The sequence below is a fragment of the Capra hircus genome, chromosome 6 (assembly GCF_001704415.2).
Source record: "Capra hircus breed San Clemente chromosome 6, ASM170441v1, whole genome shotgun sequence".
NCBI lineage: Eukaryota > Metazoa > Chordata > Mammalia > Artiodactyla > Bovidae > Capra > Capra hircus.
This window is the reverse complement of record NC_030813.1, coordinates 20308386-20333583: the sequence shown is the minus strand read 5'-3', so window position 1 is coordinate 20333583 and position 25198 is coordinate 20308386. Positions and strand designations below refer to the sequence as shown.

Genomic DNA, 25198 nt, shown 5'->3' with positions numbered 1-25198 from the left:
ATTGATTTTATCATTTAAGGCTCAAAGTCCAGTAGAATTTGAGTGTGGTTTGTAAGCTTCATGTTGGGAGTTCTATTTCTGTTTTAAGTGTTATGACCATTGCCTAGCATAGCACCTGGAACATTGTAAGCCTATAATAGCTATTTGTTGAATGTGGACCCTTACTTTTGGAGAATTCTGATTCCAAAGTTTTTGTAGCATAAAAACTCGTAATGATCAATATTCTACTTGATGCTAGTAAAACGGAGTATAAACTGATCGAGTAATTCTTTCTTTTCTTCCAAATATAGAGAATTTTGTAAAATCAGAGATTTGGTTTAAGATTTTTAATATCTTCTATTGACATAATTATATGTGACCGCATAGCCAGATAAGAGAAGCTAGTAGTCTTTCACAGTGTAACTTACTGAAGCATCCTTTGAAATTCTTAAAATTTATACTCGTGTTACGAAGGTACAATTCTTTTTTTTTTTTGCCTAGGACTAGGGAGATTGGGAGGAAATGGGGAGTAAGTGATAGTGGGCATGGGGATTCTTTTGGGGGTAGTGAAACTGTTTTAATGGCTGCACAATTCTGTGCCCAAGGTGCAGTTCTCGAGCTACAACAGTTTCTTGATAAAGGATGCTGGTCCTTGCTGTCATTGTTTCATTTGCCTGGTCACAGTCACCTACAGAAGTAAACTAGCTTCTTTCTTCTGGATGTCATTATTCATTTTCATATACCTTACCTGTTTTGGAAAAAAAATAGAAAACTGTCCCTGTCCAGTAGTCCATGGGGTTGCAAAGAGTCAAACATGACTGAGCGGCTTTCATTTTACCTGTTTTGGAAGTCTGTTTTCTAATATTCTTCTAATGCTTATCATCTTCCTATGTTTATAGCATGCGTTTTTCAGACAGGTCAAACAGGATTAATACATATTTGGTATTGAAAAAATACATTATTGACTTTAAATGAGTTCTTTAGCTTTTCATGTGATGCTGGGCAGGAAGTTTATTACTGGCTCCTCATCTAAAGAAAGAATAACTTGGGCAAAATAATGTTTTCTGAAATTTCACTGAACTTCAAAATTTGAATTTGAATATACATATGGGCTTCCCTGGTGGTTTAGCTGGTCAAGAATCCATCTGCAATGCAGGAGACCCCGGTTTGATTCCTGGGTCAGGAAGATCTGCTGAAGAAGGAATAGGATATATCCACTCTGGTATTAAGAATCCGTCTGCAATGCGGGAGACCTGGATTTGATCCCTGGGTTGGGAAGATCCCCTGGGGAAGGGAATGGCTACCACTCCAGTATTCTAGCCTGGAGAATTTGGGGTTGCAAAGTGTTGGACACAACTGAGCAACTTTCGCTTTCATATGACTACTTGCAGCGTATCACAGATATTAACTAAGTATTTGTTTCATTGAAGTTACCTTGTTATTTCCTTTCAAGGAATTCTGCTTTTCAGACCTCTTAAGGATGTATATTTTGTTTTCAAGAGGAAGTTCATTTCTACACACCAATACAAAGGATAAAAAGTTTACCTCTCTTTAATCCCTGAAGAAAAATGTTCTAAAATTGCTTTTTGGTGTGTACAGTTTACTAAAGTGATGAGTTCCTGGATTAATCTTTAAAGAAAATGTCAAGCTTATTGAAAAACTTGAGATAATGAGTCATTTTAGTAAGTAAAGGAAATAAAGTCTAGTTGAAAATGAAAGATTGTCTATAAGAATGCAAAGTTGATGAGTCTAGGAAATTCAGAGAAATTTGCTGATTTATTTTCTTTACTCAGTGAATACAAAAGTCCACTTACTCAGATATTAATTACATGCTAAATTAAACCATCTTTGAAGTCAGGCTAATATCCTTAAGAGAACTCCTCTTAAACTGATATATGAACAGGATATAATTTAACAGGGATTAGTACTAGTTAGGAACAATCTTGAGACTTCTTCAGGATTTCAGTTTATAACATACTGACTGAAGGTGAGTTTTATACATGGAAATATAAAATGCACATGCCTATAAAAATAATGTATATAATTTCTTAAATAGTAGAAAGCAGTGACTTCAAAAGACCACAGGTCGTTCTGTAAACATACACGCTGACAAAAGTATTATAAATATGAATTTAGCATGCTAATTATATTCTCATCCAGAACTTCAACTTGTTTTATAACTATATTACATATATGAGTAAAATCTGACAGGTATCAGAGTAACAAAAAGCCAAGTGTTTTTTATAAATATATATAAAACCTTGGCCAGTCTATACCTTCTTTCATAGGTCCTAAAGGTTATTTTACCAGTGTCTTCTAAAAGCTTTATTTGTACATTGTGAAAGCCCTTTTTGAGAAACAGCTCACTGTGATCACAGAATTTTAGTCACTACTATTTCCCCATACATATTTGCAAAAGAAGACTTGATATATTTCTAGGATGACATATGGTTTTAAAGTTTTTTTAAAATCCTGAGAGAAAAATACTGAGATTTTCTATTTCTAGTCCAGCATGTGAGGAGTTTGCCATCCTACTAAGTGAAAAGCTGAACAAACTGAAAAATCAACAATTGTTCTTTGTTCCATCAGAGAAGCATGGTCATAGGGCAAACTACTGCTTCCAAAATTGGAGACAAACAGGCAGATTCTGAGAATCGTAAACTTGTTGGAGCAGAAATATGTGAGTAGAAATGGCCACAGGAACCAGTGCCATGGTAGAAAAAATCCTGTAATTAGCAAACTGCTGGAGCTTTGCTGTGGATAAAAGTCATAGGGATAAGTCATTTGGGGAGCCTAGCTATGGGGGGTAGGCAGGCACATTTTTGTGAATTTTACCTCCAGGAACTCTACCAGGGCCTTAAAGTAAATGCTAAATATATTTAAATATTTATAATATATTTAATAGAAACATTAGAGGAAAATTGTCTTCTGCTTCTGGAAGGAGCAGGGAACAGTTTTGAAGTATGCCAGAGCATTGTGTTTTTCTTGACAAAGCCTCCCCTCAGGGGAAACCGTTTTACCAGAGCTCAGAATACTGCAGATCCCTCTAACCGCCCATGTGGGGGAAGGGAAACATGCACCTCCAGACTCCTCCAGCTATTTTATCCTTCTTTCAAAAGTCAGGGGAGAGGGGACCGACAACCACTAGTGAAATTCACAGTCCAGGGGCAAAGACTCACCAGAAGACTGAGATAAGACCTAATCATCTGACTCTAGAATGCTTCCCACTTCTCCACACTGTACTACCTACCACATTTGTTGTTGATTATTGTTAAGTAGTATCTCACTCTTGTGACCCCATGGACTGTAGCCCACAAGGCTCTTCTCTCCATGGGATGTCCCAGGTAGGAATACTGGAGAGGGGGTGCCATTTCCTCCTCCAGGGGACCTTCCTGACTCAAGGATAGAACCCGCATCTCCTTCATTGGCAGGTGGATTTTTCACCACTGAGCCACCAGGGAAGCCCCTGTATTACTAAAGGCCTGTTTACTGCAGTTTCTTTCCCTGAGTACATCATGTCCACCTCACAACAAAAAATTACGAGGCATACTAAAAGGTTAAAACAAACAAGCAAAACCTCAGAATTTGAAGAGACCAAACAAGCATCAGAACCAGACTGAGATATGGCAGGAATGTTGGAATTATCAGACCAGGATTTTTTTTTTTTTTTTAAATAAACCTAAGGATTTTAAATGGAAAAGGAGACAACACGCAAGAACAGATGAGTAATGTTAGCACAGAAATGACCATTTTTAGGGAAAAAATGCTTCTGGTGAAAAACATTGTAACAGAAATGAAGAATTTGCCTTTGAGCACTCCTAAGTAGACTGTGGGCTTCCCCGATGGCTCAGTGGATAAAGAATCTGCCTGCAGTGCAGAAGACACAGGAGACATGGATTTGATCCCTGGGTCAGGAGGACCCCCTGGAGAAGGATATGGCAACCCACTCCAGTATTCTTGCTTAAATTCCCATGGACCGAGGAGCATGGTGGGCTACAATCCATGAGACTTTAAAGAATCAGACAGGACTGAGTGACTGATCACACAAGTAGACTGTATATGACTGAAGAAGGAATCTCAGAACTTGAGGATATAACAACAGAAGCTTCAAAAATGGAAAATATAGGAGAAACAACAACAAAACAGAATATCCAAGAACTGTGGAATAGTTACAAAAGATGTACTGTAGGCAAAATGGGAATCCTCAGAGGAAGCCAGGAACAGAAGCAATCTCTGAAGCAGCAGTGGCTAGAATTTCCCCCAAGTTAATGTCAGACACCAAACCACATATCCAGGAAGCTCGGGGAACACCAAACAGGATAAATACCAAAACAAAACCAAAACAAAAAGCCACACATAGATATCATATTCAAACTTCAGAAAATCAAAGGAAAAGAAAAACATTTGAAAGAAGAAAAAGAATACCTTTCCTATAGAGAAGCAAAGATAAAAATTACATGCAACTTATCCCAAGATACCATGAAAGCAAAAATAAAGTGGAGGGAGATATTTAAAATACAGAGATTTAAAAAAAAAAAAAAAAAGCCATCAGCCTAGAATTCTGTACCCTGTGAAATTGTTCTGTAAAAGTGAAGGAGAAACAAAGTATTTCCAAGACAAGAAATGGAAGGAATTTGTTGCCAGTAGTTTTCCCTGTAAGAAATGCTAAAAGGCATTCTTCACAGAGAAGGAAAATGACATAGATCAGAAACAAGGATCTACATAAAGGAAGAGCATTGGTGATGCAACTGAAAATAAAATGAAGACTTCTTTTTATTATTCTTGGTTGGTCTAACATATAGTAGTTGGTTCAAAATAATAATAGCAATACTAAATCATATATGTGGATATACAAAATACATGGATCTATAATCTCTGTATGTTGTAATTACATATATACACATATAGTGTATATTCTCATGTAGTGAAATAAGTGACAACAATGATACACAAACAAGAAGGTGGAATTAAGAATATTTTATTATAAGGTATTTGCATTACCAGTGAAGTAGTATATATTGTTATTGGAAAGTAGACTTGAATTAGTTGTAAATGTCTCTTGCAAACTAGGGCAACCACTAAAAACTGGTTTTTAAAAAGTATAACTCATATACTAAGAAATGAGAGAAAAGGGAAATACAAAATGCTCAGTGAAAACCACAAAAGAAAGGAAAGGTGTGGAAGACAAAAATTAAAAAACCAAGGCTATAATTAGAAAGCAGTAATAGCAGATATTCATTCAACTATACCAATAAACACTTTAAATACCAATTATCTAAAAACACCAGTTAAAAAACAGAGATCATCAGAGTGGATCAAAAAACAAAATCCAACTATATGTTTTCTACAGGATACCCACTTTAAATGTAAAGACACATAGTGATTATAAGTAAAGGTTATGCAGACACTGACAGTAATAAAAAGAAAAGCTAAGATAGCTATATTACTTTCAAACAGAGCTGACTTCAGACTTAAAAAGTGCATTTTGTACTGATAAAGAGGTTCAGTTCAGTCGCTCAGTCATGTCCGACTCTTTGCGACGCCATGAATTGCAGCACGCTAGTCCTCCCTGTCCATCACCAACTCCCAGAGTTCACACAGTCTCACGTCCATCAAGTTGGTGATGCCATCCAGCCATCTCATCCTCTGTCATCCCCTTCTCCTCCTGCCCCCAATCCCTCCCAATATCAGAGTCTTTTCCAATGAGTCAACTCTTTCCATGAGGTGGCCAAAGTACTAGAGTTGCAGCGTTAGCATCATTCCTTCCAAAGAACACCCAGGACTGATCTCCTTTAGAATAGACTGGTTGGATCTCCTTGCAGTCCAAGGGACTCTCAAGAGTCTTCTCCAACACCACAGTTCAAAAGCATCAATCCTTCGGTGCTCAGCTTTCTTCACAGTCCAACTCTCACATCCATACATGACCACTGCAAAAACCATAGCCTTGACTAGACGGACCTTAGTCGGCAAAGTAATGTCTTTGCTTTTCAATATGCTCTCTAGGTTGGTCATAACTTCCCTTCCAAGGAGTAAGCATCTTTTAATATCATGGCTGCAATCTCCATCTGCAGTGATTTTGGAGCCCAGAAAAATAAAGTCTGACACTGTTTCCCCATCTATTTCCCATGAAGTGATGGGACCAGATGCCATGATCTTCATTTTCTGAATGTTGAGCTTTAAGCCAGCTTTTTCACTCTCCTCTTTCACTTTCATCAAGAGGCTTTTTAGTTCCTCTTCACTTTCTGCCATAAGGGTGGTATCATCTGCATATCTGAGGTTATTGATATTTCTCCCAGCAATCTTGATTCCAGCTTGTGCTTCTTCCAGCCCAGCGTTTCTCATGATGTACTCTGCATAGAAGTTAAATAAGCAGGGTGACAATATACAGCCTTGACGTACTCCTTCTCCTATTTGGAACCTGTCTGTTGTTCCATGTCCAGTTCTAACTGTTGCTTCCTGACCTTGATATAGGTTTCTCAAGAGGCAGGTTAGGTGATCTGGTATTCCCATCTCTTGAAGAATTTTCCAGTTTGTTGTGATCCACACAGTCAAAGGCTTTGGCATAGTCAATAAAGCAGAAATAGATATTTTTCTGGAACTCTCTTTTTCAATGATCCAGCAGATGTTGGCAATTTGATCTCTGGTTCCTCTGCCTTTTCTAAAACCAGCTTGAACATCTGGAAGTTCACGGTTCACATCTTGCTGAAGACTGACTTGGAGAATTTAGAGCATTACTTTACTAGCGTGTGAGAAGAGTGCAATTGTGCAGTAGTTTGAGCATTCTTTGGCATTGTCTTTCTTTGGGATTGGAATGAAAACGGACCTTTTCCAGTCCTGTGGCCATTGCTGAGTTTTCCAAATTTTCTGGCATATTGAGTGCAGCACTTTCACAGCATCATCTTTCAGGATTTGAAATCGCTCAACTGGAATCCCATCACCTCCACTAGTTTTGTTCGTAGTGATGCTTTCTAAGGCCCACTTGACTTCACATTCCAGGATGTCTGGCTCTAGGTGAGTGATCACACCATCGTGATTATCTGGGTCGTGAAGATCTTTTTTGTACAGTTCTTCTGTGTATTCTTGCCACCTCTTCTTAATATCTTCTGCTTCTGTTAGGTCCATACCATTTCTGCCCTTTATTGAGCCCATCTTTGCATGAAATGTTCCCTTGGCATCTCTAATTTTCTTGAAGAGATCTCTAGTCTTTCTCATTCTGTTGTTTTCCTCTATTTCTTTGCATTGATCACTGAGGCAGGCTTTCTTATCTCTTCTTGCTATTCTTTGGAACTCTGCATTCAGATGCTTATATCTTTCCTCTTCTCCTTTGTGTTTCGCTTCTCTTCTTTTCACAGCTATTTGTAAGGCCTCCCCAGACAGCCATTTTGTTTTTTACATGGGATGGATAAAGAGGTTAAGACTCCAAAAAGATATACAATTTTTAATGTGCATGCATCTAACAATAGTATTGAAATAAGTGAGGCAAAAACTGATAGAATGTCAAAAAAAAAAGAAGATGAATCTACTATTATAATTGGGGAATTTAACAACTTTGTGTTAAAAATAGCCAGCTCTAGCAGGCTGAAAATCAGTCAGAACATAGTAGCACCATCAATCAGCAGGATTCCATAACATCTATAGATTTCATCCAGTGATTTTGTTAGTCTAACACACAGCATATGTTGATATCATCCAATGATAGCATATTACATATTCTTTTCAAGCTCTCATGGAACATTCACCAAGACAGACCACATTCTGGGCCATAAAAAATACCTTATTGAGTTTTAAAGGAATAGGAATTAAAATTCCCTTAGAGTCTGCTCTCAGACCCTAAGGGAATTATACTAGAAATCAATTACATTGAAAAATCCCTAAACACCTGGAGATTTAACATACTTGTAAATCAAACACAGGTCAAGGAAGGGATCTCAAGAGAAGTATAAAAATATTTTGAACTAAATGAAAGTGAAAATACAACATATACATTTGTGGGAAATCAATGAATATAGTGTTCAAAGGTAATATATATATAGTACTGAATACATATATCAGAAATGAAAAATCTAAAATCAATAAGGGAATGTCTCTGGCAGCCCAGTGGTAAAGATTCTGTGCTTCCACTGCAAAGGCGTGGGTTTGATCCCTGTTCAGGGAACTAAAATCTCGCATGCTGCATTGGCATGACCAAAAATAAATAAATAATATAAATAAATAAAATCAATAAGCTAAGCTTTCATCTTAGGAAACTAGAAAATTGAGAGTAAATTCAATCCAGAGTAAGCAGAAGAAAATAAAAATCAGAGGCAAAATCAATGAAATTCGAAGCAGGAAATCAATAAAGGAGACAGTACTACAGATCCCATGGACATTAAAAAGATAATAAGAGAATAATGTGAAAACTGTATGCCCACAAATGTGGTAGCCTAGATGAAGAGAGCTAATTCCTTGAAAGACACAATCTGCCAAAATTCACACAAGAAGGATTAAATAATCAAAATAGGCCTATATTTCTTAAATAAATTGAATCAGTAATTTAAAACTTTTCAAAACAAAACACCTGGTCTTTCTCATGGGTTCATTGGTGAATTCTACCAAACATTTAAGGAAGAAATTATATCAATTTCAGAGAACAGATGCAGAGAAAAGAATTTCTAACTCATTCTTTGAAGTCAGCATTGTGTGTGTTACTCCCATACTACTAATTTATCCCTCTGCCTCTCCTGTTTGGTAACTATAAGTTTGTTTTCTGCATCTGTGAGTCTGTTTCTGTTTTGTATACATGTTGCTTCAAATGGCAATGGTTCATTCTTTTTTATGGCAGAGTAATAGTCCACTGTGTGTGTGTGTGTGTGTGTGTGTGTGTGTGCGTGTGCGCGCACACACATTTATTTATATACACACACACACACACATATACACATACTCATACTGTGTCTTCTTAAACCAATCATCTCTTGATGGGCACTTGGGTAGTTTCTAAGGCGTGGCTATTGTAAATAGTGCTGCTATGAACATTGGCATGCATGTATCCTTTTGAATTAGAATTTTCATCTTTTCAGGATATATGCCCAGGAGTGGTGTTGCTGGATCATATGGTAGCTCTATTTTTAGTTTTTAAGGAAAGTCCATACTGTTTTTCATATTGGTGTTGCCAATTTACATTTCCACTAAGAATGTAAAACTATTCCCCCACACCGGCATTATTTGTAGACTCTTTTTTTTTTTTTTTTTAGACTTTTGTATCATAGCCGTTCTGACTGGTGTGAGTTGATAACCTCTTGGTGATACAACACCAAATACATGATTCTTGAAAGGAATAGTTTTTAAGCTGGACTTCATTACAATGGGGATAAAGCATCTACCTGCAATGTAGGAGACCTGGGTTTGATCCCTGGGTTGGGAAGATCCCCTGGAGAAGGAAATGGCAACCCACTCCTGTACTCTTGCCTGGAAAATCCCATGGATGGAGAAGCCTGGTAGGCTACCATCCATAGGGCTGCAAAGAGTCAGACACGACTGAGCAACTTCGCCTTCACTTTCATTAAAATGAAAAACTGGAAATTCTCTGGCCGTCAGTGGTTAGGACTTTGAGCTTTCACTGCCAAGGGCCAGGGTTTGATCCCTGGTAAGGGAACTAAGATCCCACAAGCCAAGCAGCAGTACCCCCCCACCCAAAAACAAAATTTAAATTTTCTACTAAAGTGTATGTCAAAAGAATAAGAATACAAGCCCTAGACTGGGAGAAAATATTTACAAAGAACACATTTGATAAAGGACAGTCATATACAGAGAACTATATGCAGAGAAAACTATATAGGGAGAAAAATATAGAGAACTCTTGAAACTGAAGACAGTTAAAAAATGAACATCCTATTTAAAAATTAATAGGATGTTCATTTTTTGTTTTCAGTGACCTGAACAGACAAAGAAGATATACAGATGGTAAATAAGTTTATGAGAAGGTGGTCATCAACATATGTAATTAGGGAATTACAAATTAATTAATGAGGTTACTCAGCCCACCTAATAGAATGGCCAAAAGCTAGAATGCTAAAAACACCAAGTGCCAGTGAGGTTATGGAACAACAGAAATTCTTCACTCATTGATGGTAGAATGCAAAATGGTAGAGCCACTTTTGGAAGAAAGTTTGGCAGTTACTAATAACACTAAATATACTCTTACCATATAATCCAGTGATTGCACTCCTGGGAATTTACTCAAAGGAGTTGGAAACTTAAGTCTACACAAAAATCCACATAGAGTGTTTATAGTCGCTTTCGTCCTAATTGCCAAAACTTGGTAGCAACCAAGATGCCCTTCAGTAGGTAAATGGATAAATATACTGTGGCATGCAGACAATAGAATATTATTTAACACTGAAAAAATTAGGCATCAAGCAATGAAAAGATTAGGCATCAAGCAATGAAAAGACATAGAGGAATCTTAAATGCATATTACCAAGAAAAATAGTCTATTCTGTAAAAGTCCATACCCTTCTATTCTGATTGTATGACGTTCTGGAAAAGGTGAAACTATGCAGATACTATAAAGATTAGTTTTTCCAGGAATTAGGGGTGGGAAGGATGAATAGGCAAAAATAGAGGATTTTTAGGGGGGTGAAACTGTTCTGTAATATATTACAAAGGTAAATATATGTCATTAAACATCTGTCAAAATTCATAGAATGTAAAACAGCAAGAGTAAAACCTAGGGTCAACTTGGTGATAATGATGAGTCAGTGCAATTTCATCAATGGTAACAAATGCACCACCCCAAAAGGAAGCCTCATAGTGGGAGAGGTTTTACATGTGTGTTGCAACACACCAGGCTTCTGTGTCCTTCACTGTTTCCCTGAGTGTGCACAAACTGGTGTCCGTTGAGTTAGTGATGCCATCCAAGCATCTTATCTTCTGTCGACCCCTCTTCATCCAGGCCTCAGTCTTTCCCAGCATCAGGATCTTTTCCAGTTAGTTGGCTCTTTGCATCAGGTGACTAGTGTATTGAAGCTTCAGCTTCAGCATCAGTCCTTCCAATGAATATTCAGGGTTGATTTCCTTTAGGGTTGACTGGTTTGATCTCCTTGCTGTCTAAGGGACTCTCAAGAGTCTTCTCCAACATCACAGTTCAAAAGCATCAAATTCTTTGGCACTCAGCCTTCTTTATGGTTCAACTCTCACATCTATACATGACTATTGGAAAAAACCATAGCTTTGACTATACAGACCTTTGTAGGCAAAGTGATGTCTCTGCTTTTTAATATACTGCCTAGATTGGTCATAGCTTTTCTTCCAGGGGGCAAGCGTCTTACTTTCCTGGCTGCAGTCACTGTCCACAGTGATTTTGGAGCCCAGGAAAATAAAGTTACTGTTTCCACTTTCTCCCATCTTTTTGCCATGAAGTGATGGGACCAGATGCCACAATGTTAGTTTTTAAAATGTTGACTTTTAAGCCAACTATTTCACTCTCCTCTTTCACTTTCATCAAGAGGCTCTTTAGTTCCTCTTTGCTTTCTGCCACAAGGGTGGTGTCTTCTGTAACCTCTTCTGAGGTTATTGATACTTCTCCCAGCAATCTTGATTCTAGCTTGAGCTTCATCCAGCCCAGCATTTCACATGATGTACTCTGAATATAAGTTAAATAAGCAGGGTGACAATATACAGCCTTGACGTACTCCTTTCCCAATTTTGAACCAGTCTGTTGTTCCATGTCCAGTTCTAACTATTGCTTCTTGACCTGCACCACATATCTCAGGAAGCAGGGAAGGCGATCTGGTATTCCCATCTCTTGAAGACTTTTCCACAGTTTGTTGTGATCCATGCAGTCAAAGGCTTTGGCATAGTCAATAAAGCAGAAGTAGATGTTTTTCTGGAACTCTCTTGCTTTTTCTGTGATCCAATGGATATTGGCTATTTGACCTCTGGTTCCTCTGCCTTTCTAAATCCACCTTTTACATCTAGAAGTTCTCAGTTCATGTACTGCTAAAGCCTAGCTTAAAGAATTTTAAGCATAATCTTGCTAGAATGTGAAATGAGTGCAATTGTGTGGTAATTTAAACCTTCTTTGGCATTGCCTTTCTTTGGGATTGGAATGAAAACTGACCTTTTCCAGTCCTGTGGCCACTGCTGAGTTTTCCAGATTTGCTGGCATGTTGAGTGCAGCACTTTTACAGCATCATCTTTCAGGGTTTGAAATAGCTCAGCTGGAATTCCATCACCTCCACTAGCTTTGTTTGTAGTAATGCTTCCTAAGGGCCACTTGACTTCACATTCCAGGATATCTGTCTCTAGGCGAGTGACCATACCATTGTGGTTATCTGGATCATTAGGATGTATTTTGTACACTTCTTCTGTGTATTCTTGCCACCTCTTCTTACTATCCTCTGCTTCTGTTAGGTCTTCGCCATTTTTGTCCATTATTGTGCCCATCTTTGCATGCAATACTCCCATTGTATCTCTAGTTTTTTTAAAGAAATCTCTCATTGTATTGTTTTCCTCTACTTCTTTCCATTGTTCACTTAGGAAAGCTTTCTTGTTTCCTCTTGCTGTTCTCCGGAACTCCACATTCAGTTGCGTATATTTTTCCCTTTCTCCTTGCCTTTTGCTCCTCTTCTTTTCTCATCTATTTGTAAGGCCTCTTCAGACAGCCCCTTCGCCTTCTTGCATTTCTTTTTCTTGGGGATAGTTTTGGTAGTGTTACGAACCTGCGTCCATTGTTCTTCGGGCTCTCTTGTCTACCAGATCTAGTCCCTTGAATCGGTTCATCACCTCACTGTATAATCATAACGGATTTGATTTAGGTCATACCTGAATGGTCTAGTGGTTTTCCCTCCTTTCTTCAATTGAGCCTGAATTTTGCAATAAGGAGCTCATGATCTATGCCACAGTTGGCTCTAGGTCTTGTTTTTTGTGGACTGTATAGAATTTCTCCATTTTCAGTTGCAGAGGATATAATCAATCTGATTACATGTGTGTGCATGTGTGGTAAGTCACTGCTGCTGCTGCTGCTGAGTCACTTCAGTTGTGTCCGACTCTGTGCGACCCCATGGACTGTAGCCCACCAGGCTCCTCTGTCCATGGGATTCTCCAGGCAAGAATACTGGAAAGGGTTGCCATTCCCTTCTCCAGGGGATCTTCCCAACCCAGGGATTGAACCCACATCTCTTACATCTCCTACATTGGCAGGCAAGTTCTTTACCACAAGTGTGTAGACCACAGTATATTACAACTCATTATTCTTTCCATTAAATTGTAGAGTGAACCAAAATCTGCTCTAAAAATATGTTTAATTTTAAAAATGTAATGCAACCTAAAAGCACCATAAATTTATTAAAAGAAAACAGGCTAGGCAGTAAAAGTATCTTTTTCCTTAGTGTTTCAGTTCAAGTCCTGTCTTAACTCTAGGTTTCCAGTCTGAAGTTGAGAAAATAACCTAATCTTCTTAATCGAGTCACAGCCTTGTTTCCATGAACAGTTAGTACCAGTCCTTTATATAAAAGGTGAGGGAGGGGATATGAGTTCATCAGAAGATGGCCAGTGGGTGAGATTTACTTGGCTTCATTCAGTGCCCTTGATAGATGAAAGGCTACAAGCCAAACTCATGTACCTACAGATTCCATGCCTTTTCTCGGAGTACTGAAGATGAGAGTCCTGTTTGGTTTTATGTGAGGATTCCCCACACCCCCTCGCCCCATCACGCCTCAGAAAATGAAGGATATCTATCCTCCTCATTTAGGAAATGAGTGCTTGTAATAGAAACTTATTTTTAGTCAGCTGTTCCCCTTAGATGATGTATGCCACCTCTGACCTGCTTTCTGATAAAACATGACTTCATTCATGGCTCTGGAGATGACCTGGCATAAACCTGGAGTGTTAAGTCATTTTAATGACGGTTGGAGAGAGGATTGGATCTCCCACTGTAAGACTGTCTACTGTGAGGTTCTGTAAAGCAGCTGCGTTGCTAGTGAGGCCTGGTTACGTTTATCCCACTATTAGGTTCTTCAGTGTTACTCATCTTTCTTAAAAGGAAAGAGGTTTTTCCAGCATGCAGAGTATCTGGCTTTTAATGGCTGTTGTGTGCTTAGTTGCTCAGTCGTGTCCAACTCTTTGTGACCCCATGGACTGTAGCCCACCAGGCTCCTCTGTCCATGGGGATTCTTCAGGCAAGAATACTGGAGTGGGTTGCCATGCTCTTCACCAGAGGATCTTCCTGACCCAGGAACTGAACCAGGGCCTCCTGCACTGCAGGCAGAGTCTTTACCACCTGAGCTCCCAGGGAAGCCCGTTGTAATGGCTACAGAGCTGAGATAACATTCATATACTTGGTTGCTCTTTTGTCTGTTTTCCCTTTGCTTTGTTAACTGACTCATTCTTGGAGGTTACAGTGGTTATGCTTTTCTGGTCAGCTGATGGTTGACCTTTCTTAGAAATGACACTTTCACCTCTCCAAGTATAAGAAGTTAATGCTCCAGTTTCATTGAGCATCTCATCTACTCAGTGAAGAATCAGGACATTCAGGATTGATTCCCATGGCCTGTGACCCCGAGTCAACTTGGGGCAAAGGGCTTTTCTCAGACATCCTTCTCTAAAGGCAGGGTCAGTGACTCCTTTTTTTCCCAAACTCTGTTTTTCTCAGTGATGATTTTAAAATGGTGATTTTGTTCTTTCAGTATCTAAAAATGCTTCCTATATTCCAGAACCTCAGTCATTAATACATCGGGGGAAATAACATACTCTTACATTCCTGTTCTCATACTTTTAATTGGGTAAAATACAGTCACATGTTTTATAATTATTGAGGTTTTTTGTTTTAAAATATATAGTTTCTTTGTTTTACAAGGGAGCTACATTATACTTTTTTGTTTTAGAGCTTATATGTTATCATGACATTCCAAAAAAAAAAGGTAAGTAAGTTCTGACATTTAAATATTTTCCGTCATTTACCTTTCCCTGTATCGTCATCACCAATAGTATTTCACATTTTTATTAATGTTGCCCTTCTATCATTCTTTATAACTCAATTCCTCCTGTTTATTCCTCTGCTTAAAAATTGCTTTCCCCAGCTACCTCCTGTCCCACTTTTATTCCTTGTTTGCCTCTATAAAATGTGGTTAAAAATAAAGCCTCTACTGTAAATCATTATTATTATACTCATTTGTATTTCTACATAGAATATTTTAAAGCCCTCAAGAAGTTTCTGTTGTTCAGTCACCCTCCCTAAGCTATGATCTGTGTACTCTTTGGCCAAGTCTTTTGTTATTTTCTTTATTGAATTGTGTGTTATATGTCTCTGTCTGTGTTGGCATGGTTGATAAACTTTCAATTTAGCCACAATTAATATGCTTTTGGATGAGTTCCCTTTTCTTGGGAGTTTGTTGATGGTATTTACTTTGTCTTGTGATTAAAAATGTGTGACAGAGTTCTGTAGCAAAATAATGCTTTCTTACCTGCTTGCACTCTTCCGTTTAGAAGAACGGGTAGTTGACAACGGGCTCTTTTTAATTTTGGTTTCTACAACACAGGGGTTGCTAGGTAACTTCTAATCCCTTTCAACAAGAGAACAGTCAACAACAACAAATTTCTGCTCTCTTTAGACTGTATATTCCATCTAGAAGATCTACCAAATAAAAAATGACTTAAAACATTTTTTAAATGTGCAGTTCTATATAGACTGCCTTCTACATCTTTGGAACATGGCATCAAATATTTTTTAATTAAACTGCCATTATGATCTGCTTTTTCTTAAGAAATTAACTTCTAAGCAACATTTGCCATCTCCAGGAAATGTATGAAAATCCAGTTTAATTTGAAAATAGTAATTTTATGACATATCAAAATTTTGTTATTAAAATATCTACTTGGATTTCTCATTTACTTATATGACTTAAGTGTGGTACAGCTGTTCATACTAAACATTTTGTTTATTTAGGGGGAAAATGTACTTAAATTCTGTTATCCTGGCCATTACTTGAAAGTTTAACCTCATATTCTAAAGTTTAAATAATTTCAGTCTCACAAAGCATATAATTTTTACATAAAATTTTTAAAAATTAAAAAAAACCTTTTAAGTTTTCATGTCTTCTATCAGATTTCCCCCATGATGTTTCTTTCTAGCTACTGCCAAAGTTAATAGTTACATTTTCCCCAGTAACAAGTAGTACACTTGCAAAGACTTTAAAAATTATTTTATTGGAGTATAGTTAATTTACAATGTTGTGATTTGCAAAGATTTTAGGAATTGCTTAAAGCCTGTATTAAAAAATCCTTTGTTTAAGAATCATTCAAATAGCTAGAGCTGATATGTAGCAGGTATACATGAGTGGGACTGTGCTGAAGGTTGTTGAAATATTTCCAAGATGGTGAGGGAATTCTGCTCTAGGACAACTTGCCTCCTTCTCCATGACTCCCTGATCTTCCCCACAGTCCTGTAGCTAAAACAGGTGGTTTCTTGGACCTTCCTCCAACACTATGACCCATGCTTTGACATGCTAGCTGTTAAATGTTTTTATTATCACTCATGTGGATAGTGAGAGAATCATCGTTTACATGTTTTGGTGTTTTTAAGAGTACCTTATGATAGAAGTACTTTATGTCATGTTAATAGCATTTCTAACTTTGTAAAATGCATAATTTGCTTTTAATAATCCAAGTAAATAAAACCATGGTCTCATTACTCTGAAAGATCTGCTTTATTACTTTATAATATGAAATTACCAAATCTAAAGGAGAATATATCAATACATTGTAAAATAATTTAGGGGAAATCAGTAAGCATTGTGATTATCAGTTTACAGTTACCTGTTATGTGAGGATTATTCATTACAAAGTTTTAATATTTAGTATATGGAGGTGGTTGTTGTTCACTTACTAAGTTGTGTCTGACTCTTGTGACCCCATGGACTGCAGCATGCCAAGCTTCCCTATCCTTCACCATCTCCCTGAGTTTGCTCAAACTCCTGTGAAGTAAAATTATACTGATTATTCTAATTATTCTAATTTCCTATCAATATAATTTTGTCCTAGTTTTACACCTTATTTATTGTGTAATACCTCTTTTTTTAAACATGTATTTGTAATATCTGTATCAAATTAGACCGTATTTAAGTCATAGAATCATAACACCTTAAACCTGGTTTGGAACAGAGATAAGACAATTCAACATTTTATATACTTCTCAAAGCTCAGTTTCCTTAAGTGATTGGCCTCAGATCATGAAGTTATAGCGAATTAGTGGCAGAACTAAAACTGAGATGGATTTATACTTTGCTTATCTTTTCTACCTGCCTACTTCCTTAGTTTGCTTATGGGTCTGCAAGAGTGATGGGTGAGAAATGTCTTCTGAGATTCAGCTCAAAGCCTCGCTCCTAATAGAAATATTGTTCTGCAGTCAGCCATAGGAATTTAGTCACCAAGATCTAAAGTTCCTTGTGTGGAGAAAAAGGAACACAAGAACCATAAAAAAATCAGAGTATACATTTTTCTCCACCTCTTTCATCTTCTCTGCCCCTTTCTTTTCCTCCACTACACAGAGTTCCTAGAAGGGATCCCCAAAATGCTTAGACGTTGTAAATGGCAGCTCTGTTACAGAGAATTGTGTTTCCTATTCTAGTGGATGAATGTTTGCTATTTTAGTGGCTTTTCAGAGTTAAAAAAAAATGGCCACATCTCCATTGGTTTATGAAAATAATAGCCCAGTCTCTGACCAAAGAGGTCAAGTATTAGCAAGTGTCAGAGTGTCATAGAAATGTTTGCATTTCGGATGCAAGAAATTATGTATGCTTGTTCTGCTTGATTTTTACTCAGTACTTTTTTTTTGTAATGTGGGTTTTTCATCTTGGTGTTTCAAAATATCTATTCCCTCATAACTTTTGTTTGCCTGTTTGTTTTTGGAAGGTATATATGTTAATAATCTTTACACAACGCCAACACCGAATGAATTTATACCTGTAACAATTTGGGACATGGTACCTAATTTTTTTGTGCAATAGAAATACTAAGTCAAACAGTTTATAACTGCTGCCTAATGTTTCAGCTTTGTTTGGCAATTTTCGTTCTATAAAGACTGTTCATTAGGAACAGTCTTGTTTGGTGTATATATGTATACTTTTATCTTAGTGGAATTTGTTCTATAAATGCTTACTGAATTTTTCCTTGGAGTTACTACTCTGTGTTAGGAAGAGTGAGGAGTAAATACACACGAGGACTTCTTTGGTTTTCTTCTCAGAGCTTTACCTGCTGTAGTGAATTATTTATTTATTTTTAAAGCTTTAATAGAACAAACATTGCTGCCAAGGAGCTGACATTCTGAAATAGCACTTCCCTTTGGGCACCTTGCAGTGGGGATCCTTTCCTTGCAGAGAGAGAGGGAGGGAGCCTGAGCCCAGGCTTGTTGGGGCGGGGGAGGGGGAGAAGGGAGAGGAAAGAGGGAGGAGACCTGAGTCCTGGGGATATCCTGCTGAGGTCAGTAACCTGCTATTCCGTGGACGGCTAGTCTGACCCCTTTTAGACCTGGAGAAGGCTCACGTCCAGCAGGGAGGCAGCCCAGGCGGCATGACAACAGGAAGGAAACACCTATGTCTGGGAAACTTTGTAGAGACAGGCAGTAAAGGTGGCTGAGTAGCACAAACGGGGAAGGAAGGGCTAGATCCAGCAGCAGGAACATAGTGCCCTGCTTGCAGTGGAGATATTTATCTGATGCTTTGATCAGTGAAATATCTGTCTGTTGGAAGGAGAATGAATATGAGACCGCAAAAAAAGATTTCTGTATACAGCGCATAGTGTACACTGATGGGTACATCCTGATAGTTTGTAAAGAAGAGGTTGGTTCCGCTTTTGAAGGAAAGTGTCTGCTACTCGTATTGAAGTACAGAGTAACTTACCTTTCACCAAAAAGAATTCTGTTCTTCCCTGAATCTGTTGGAGGCCTGCCACCTACAAAGAGTGTGCTCACGGACATGACTGACAGTATTTTGAAGATTCAATGACTAAGAATGCAATCAGTAAATCTTAGCTGTTTTTATTGTCACTGTGATTTTTTTCATCTACACTCTGGAGAAGATTACAAAAGGATATTATCCTTTTGAAACAGTGAATAGTTGATGAAGATAAAATAGCAGAATAAGCTTCAATCTAGGGAAACAAAAGATAAATCTGTCTCGGAACCACATTATCCTTAGAAAGATAGTGATTTTGACTGTGCGATTTATTTCATTAAGTTGAAAATATGGATGGGAGTGAGAAAATTTCAATGTGCTCTTGGTTTGCAGTGGGTGGGGGCAGGAGGCAGTGTTACCTTGATTTCTGTCTGGTTGCAGTTACCCTTCATGTTTTTTGTTTAGTTCTATGTTTTGTTTCTTTATAATCTCAGTATATCAGGTCAGAGGAAAAACTCAATATATAAGCAGATTGATATTGTTTTACATTTGCTTTGAGAGTATTTACCATAGCACCCTAAATAGTGTTATGAAGGTTCTCTTTCAAACCCTGTACCCAAGCGTATGAGTCATCACTGCAATGATTCCTGAATGATATCATGTAGGAAACATTCCAAGACTGAACACAGCCGAGACCATTGGTCGGTGAAGAACTGTGTTCTGCCAGGAGCCTTGTGGTCTCTTACAGGTGTACATTCTATTTATTGGGACAGCCTCTTTCTATAAAGGACCTTTTTGGGGCAAAGAAAATTGGAACTTCATGGGCTCTTTGCTGATTTGCCAGCTTGGTTCCCAGCGAGTCAGATAACTGCTCATGGTGATGTGCATTTCTCTAGGCCCCCCATCTTGGGCTGGTCTTCAGAGAGCAGCCTCGCTCAGCCCACTCACACCATTCTGAGCCAAGGACATTGCTGTCCTGAATGCCTTACAGTATAGATAAAAATCTTACACCAGTTACATTCTGATAAAACTCTGAGTTTACTCTGAGAATGCATTAACCATTTAGGTTTTACATTACTATTTTCAACAGAAAACAGCAAGGCAAGTGCTTCCTTCCTTCCTCAATATTTGGTCCATAAGTTGCTAAACCTAGCCTTAGGAATCTAAGGATATGCAGACAAAGACCCTCTTCTTACCATTGTTTCTTTGACCTTTTCTAAAATGACAAAATATTTCATTGTCTCCAACCCTAACCTCCTGAACTGTACTTGTCTAATAATAATTATTTGGAATACATGGATTCCTCAAATATGTCATGTCAGAAGTTTATTTTGTCATTTCAATTTACTTTACAGATTTTTTTTTTCCGATTAATACCATCATTCTTCCAGGCAACCAAACTCAAAGCTTTATTGCTATAATTGAGTCCTTCTTCCTACATCTACAGTGTTACTAATAACCACTCATTTCTCAATCAGTAATATTTCCCTACTTTATCATTTTATTTCATTTTCTCTGCCACCCTTCTGTTCAGACTTATCACTTTACATCTGAACTATGGCAACAAGCCAATATCTTTTTTTAAAAAACAATTCAACTTTCTGTCTAGTTTTGGCTGTGCTGGGTCTCCAGCTGCATGGACTTTTCTCTAACTGCAGCAAGCAGGAGCTACTGTCTAGTTGCATGCATGGGGTTCTCATTGCAGTGGCGTCTCTTGTTGGAGAGCACAGGCTCTGGGCTGCGTGGGCTTTAGTAGTTGCAACTCCCAGGCTCTACAGCACAGGCTCAGTAGTTGTGGTGCACGGGCTTGGCTGCTCCAAAGCCTGTGGCATCTTCGTGGACCAGGGATCGACCTGCGTCTGCTGCACTGACAGATGGATTCTTCACCACTGAGCCACTTGGGGAAGCGCCACGCCTCTGCATCTTCTCCTGCATCACATTCACTAGGATGGCTTCAAACAAACAAGCAAACAAGACAGACGATAGCAAGGGTTTGGGAGGGTGTGGAAGAATTGGAGCCCTCGTATAATTGCTGATGGGAATGTAAAATGGCAGAGACTTTGTAAAACACAGTTTGGTAGCTCCTCAAAAGGTTAAATGTAAAATTATCATATAACCTAGCGATTTCACTCCTAGGAATTCTACTCCCAAGAGAATTGAAAACATATGTCCATAGGAAAACTTAGAAACAGTGAACAGACATGTTTAGAGCTGCATTATTCACAGTGGCCTAAAGGTGGAAGCAATCGGTGTCTATCAACAGATAAATAGAAAAAGAGAATGTGATATATGTATATAAAGAAATACTCTTCTGCCTTAAGAAGGAAGGAAATTCTGATATGTTACACCATGGGTAAATCTTCAAGACATTATGCGAGGTAAAATAAACCAGTCACAAAAGGACAAATATGATTCTGCTTATATGAAGTACCTAGAATAGTCAAATTCATAGAGACAAAGAGTAGAATTATGTGCTTAAAAGTGATGACTTCTATGGTATGTGAATTACATCTTAATTTTTAATTGAGACATGACAGTCTTAATACATTGACTTTTATGATGTCGTGTTGTTGAAGAAACAGCATGCCCCAGTCTCAGCTTAGTATTTCTGGCTATGTAATGGAGAAAAGTAAGTGACCTCCCTTCTGACTCTGTAAAATAGGGATAAGAGTAACTACCTTTCCAGATGTTTGTGTTAAATGAATTAACATATCCAGTTACTTCTGGCACGGTATCTGGCATCACTAAGAACCTAGTAAATTTACTAAGACCTCTTGGGACGTGAGCCTTCAGCAGCTTCCAGTACTATTTCAGATACTATTTCCAGATATTCTGGAAAGTGGTCCAATTCCTTTGCCATTTTACCAATACTCTGTATTCTGGCTCAAAATTGCCTCTCCAGATTCTCCTAAGGCTATTTTATAGAAACCCTTCCTTCAGAATGGGCTTTTTTTAGTCCCCCTAACGTTGCTTTGCATATTCTTGCAACTGTGTCTTTTCTTGAAAACAATGCTCTCTCCCTGTTCCTCTCTCTGAATTTCATCCTGCCTTAAGACTCAGCAGAAGCCTGTCCTCATGCATTAAACTTTTCCTCGCATTTCAGTACATGGATATCTCTCATTTTTGTAGCACCCAAGATTTTCACTACATCTTTGATCAGTGAAGCCTTACTTTGGTTATATTTTTTAAGTATTTATCTTATCATGGGATCTTTTGAAAGTATGTGTCGAGCTAAATTAAAGCCCCTGAGCATTGGGTTACATGTTATAACCCTTTACCTTTTCTACAGCATTTAGAACATTGCCTTGATGTGGTGTATTTGGGATAAACATCTACTATAGGTGAGTTAAGCTAGTGCTGCATCTCAACAAGCACGTGGACTTAAACTAATGATTCTATTTTGGCTGCACCTTAGAAACACTTGGGGAATAAGGTTTCATTTTTAGGCCAACAAGTCAGAACCTCTGAGTGTTAGGCCTCAGCTTTATACGCAGATAATAATTATAACCAAGGCTGAGGACTGTTGGCTTCAACCAGTGAAATAACAGAAGCCAGTGGGTCTCAAACTTAATTGATAATCAGAGTTAAGATGTGATGATCACAGACTGACATGGGCAGAGATGCTTTGGGTAGTGCAAACTGCTCTGCAAATACTAGGCAAATATTATGGTGCCGTCGAGACTTTGATGGCCTTGAGAAAGATCCTTAAACCCTGAAATGTTTCAGAGCCAACGGCGCAGTGGGGAAATACCTAACTAGAGGCATCTAAAACCTCTAAACTCTGCATCATAGCTTTCATACCAGATGTGCACGCCTAGTTCCTTTTAGCTCTTAGAAATATTTAAACTCTTCATGTTTTCCAGGCTGGCCACCATTCAGCAGCAGACCCTCTCAAGATTGTCCACTTGCCTTTGCTCCTGGTTGAGTTACCTCACATGGAAGCGGGAGATGGGCTCAGCGGCAGCCGGCAGGCCATGATCCAGGAGGTGCAGTGAGGGATAGAGCTGCTGGTAAGGCATGGCGACAGTGATGCTAGTTTGCAAGTATGTTTATTCTCACTCGAATGGTCAACCTCTCATCCAGTCTCCAGCTCTGTACTCTCTCAAATGCCTCTATTATCTATGCTTACGATGCATGGCTTAGATTTTAAGGTCTGTGAATCCCCTAAAGTTGTGTGCTGACTTTTAAATGTATACATTGTTAGTTTTTTGTTTTTTTTTTTTTCCTGGAGAAAAGGAAGGTTTTCATCAGATTTTTAATGTCTGATATCTTAGTAAAAGAGAAATAAGAACTTCAAATACAGTAAGCACAGAGAAAGTTCTTGTCTTTAACCACTTGTTACAGTATTTCTTATCTCCATTCTTACCTCACCTCTGGCTACTTTGTCTCAATCTTGTTGGGGTCCAGAATAATGCTATTTTATGGTTATTTACTGGTCTGAAAGTGAGCATCTCTTGAGCTTAGGCAGCTAGGCTTCATGACAGTTTGGCTTTGTAGACCTAGCTGAGAACTAAAGTTTAGAATGACAGATGTCAGAAGAGTCTATCTGATTTTCACATGATTCTTTTCTGAAAAATGAAAATAGAGGTATGGACAAAGAGGAAGACACCCTTTTCATTATGTTCTTATAGTTGATCTTAATAAAGATCAATAATTTTGTTAATGGGCATCCCAACCTAAAGGTTTTTTCATTTTTTTTTTTAAATCAGATCACTATCTTTTATATAGACATACAGAGGGAGGGAGCTGATTTATTTTTCCCCCAAAACATTCAAGATGAATGTGCTTAGTTGCTGGGTCGTGTCCGACTGTTTGGCACCCCATGGACTGTAGCCTGCCAGACTCCTCTGTCCATGGGGATTCTCCAGTCAAGAATACTAGAGTGGGTTGCCATGCCCTCCTCCAGGAGATCTTTCCATCCCAGGGATCAAACCCAGGGCTCCTGCATTGTGGGCAGATTTTTTTGCCATCTGAGCCCCCAGCAAAGCCCGTGAATACTGGAGGGGGTAGCCTATTCATTCTCCAGGAGATCTTCCCAACCTAGGAAAAAAACCAGGGTCTCCTGCATTGCAGGCGGTTTCTTTACCAGCTGAACTACCAGGGAAGCCCTTAAGGTGAATAGTAGAATAAATTCTACTGTATATACCTTTGCTTGTTTAAATTGTAGATGCATTATAGAAGAGGAAGTACAGGTTAGCTAGAGAAAAGGAGGAATGAGATTGTTTTTTTCATCTATAGTTCTTTAGCAGGTAATTCTGCTTTAGTTTCACTGAGTCTTGTTTATGCGTTCAGCATAGTAAATCTTCTAAAAAGCCTGTGCAGCTTAATCTCTGCCCTCACTACAGATGCCTGAGGATATAAGTATCCACTCTGCCACTTGATACTTCTTAGAAACTGACCTGGTGCTGAGAAATCCTTTCCAACGTGTCCTCAGTTAAACTCCCATGATTCCTGGATATTGCCATTTTCAAGACATAGGGCAAGTGCATCTGCCTAGATTACCTCTCTGCCCCGGGAATTTTAAGTCACCATGTAAGGGAAAGAGAACTCAGCACAGTGGTAACTCTCAGAATGAAAATTTTCCCCTTGCATGCTAATGTTTTTAGAGTAATCATTGTCACTGAAAATAGACTTCCTCTTTCCCCTCTCATACTGGAAAATCTTAGGTAATTATGAATAAAGCTTTCTTTGCTTTTCCCCTCCTCCCTGAGTGAATGCTTTGCCCCTCACTGTGGGGACTGTGGCTATTCTTTCTGTGTTTGTCTTTAACGTGAGAACTGAGACATACATTAAGAACATTTTTATCTCAAGTCATAACATTAGTCAGAAGATTTTCTCTTCTTAGAGATGATGGGTGGATAAATAAGGAAAATCAAAAGTTTAGGGGAAAGTATAAGATAAATTACTAACAAGAAAAGTGGACAGGGATTTCCCTGGTGGTCCAGTGGCTAAGACTCCATGCTCTCAGTGCAGAGGACCTGGGTTCCATCCCTGGTCAGGGAACCATTTCTCACGTGCTGCAGCTAGACCCAGTGCAGCCAAATAAATAAATAGTTTTTTAAAAAGAAAAGAGGATAGGAGATTAAAATATTAGCTGTTATTATTATTATTTTTAAAATTTCAAGTCATTCCTGAAGGAGTCCTTCCTTCATATCCAAAAAGAATCTAATTTTGCATTCAGTTTTTCTTACAGTTTGGTAAGCTCAGCCTAGGACTTATTTTCAATAGTAAATAAGCTGGGGCTTATTTTTAGTAATGTTGATTAGCTGTGTGTTCCATGGGAAAGTTATTTAACCTCTTTAAGCCTTGTTTTATTTGGCAAGGAGGAAAATAGGTCAGAGTTAAATAAT

The 25198-nt window shown here is 38.3% G+C and overlaps 1 protein-coding gene across 3 annotated transcripts in view; it reads left to right on the top strand.

Annotated features, from left to right (window-relative positions):
* TET2 (tet methylcytosine dioxygenase 2) overlaps window positions 1-25198 on the top strand; it is a 136051-nt gene that overhangs the window by 19280 nt on the left and 91573 nt on the right. For all 3 annotated transcript variants that reach the window (XR_001295766.2, XM_005681343.3, XM_013964483.2), the window contains exon 2: window positions 22712-22858. The gene's annotated coding sequence lies outside the window, so the exon portion shown is untranslated. The remainder of the gene's footprint in view (window positions 1-22711; window positions 22859-25198) is intronic.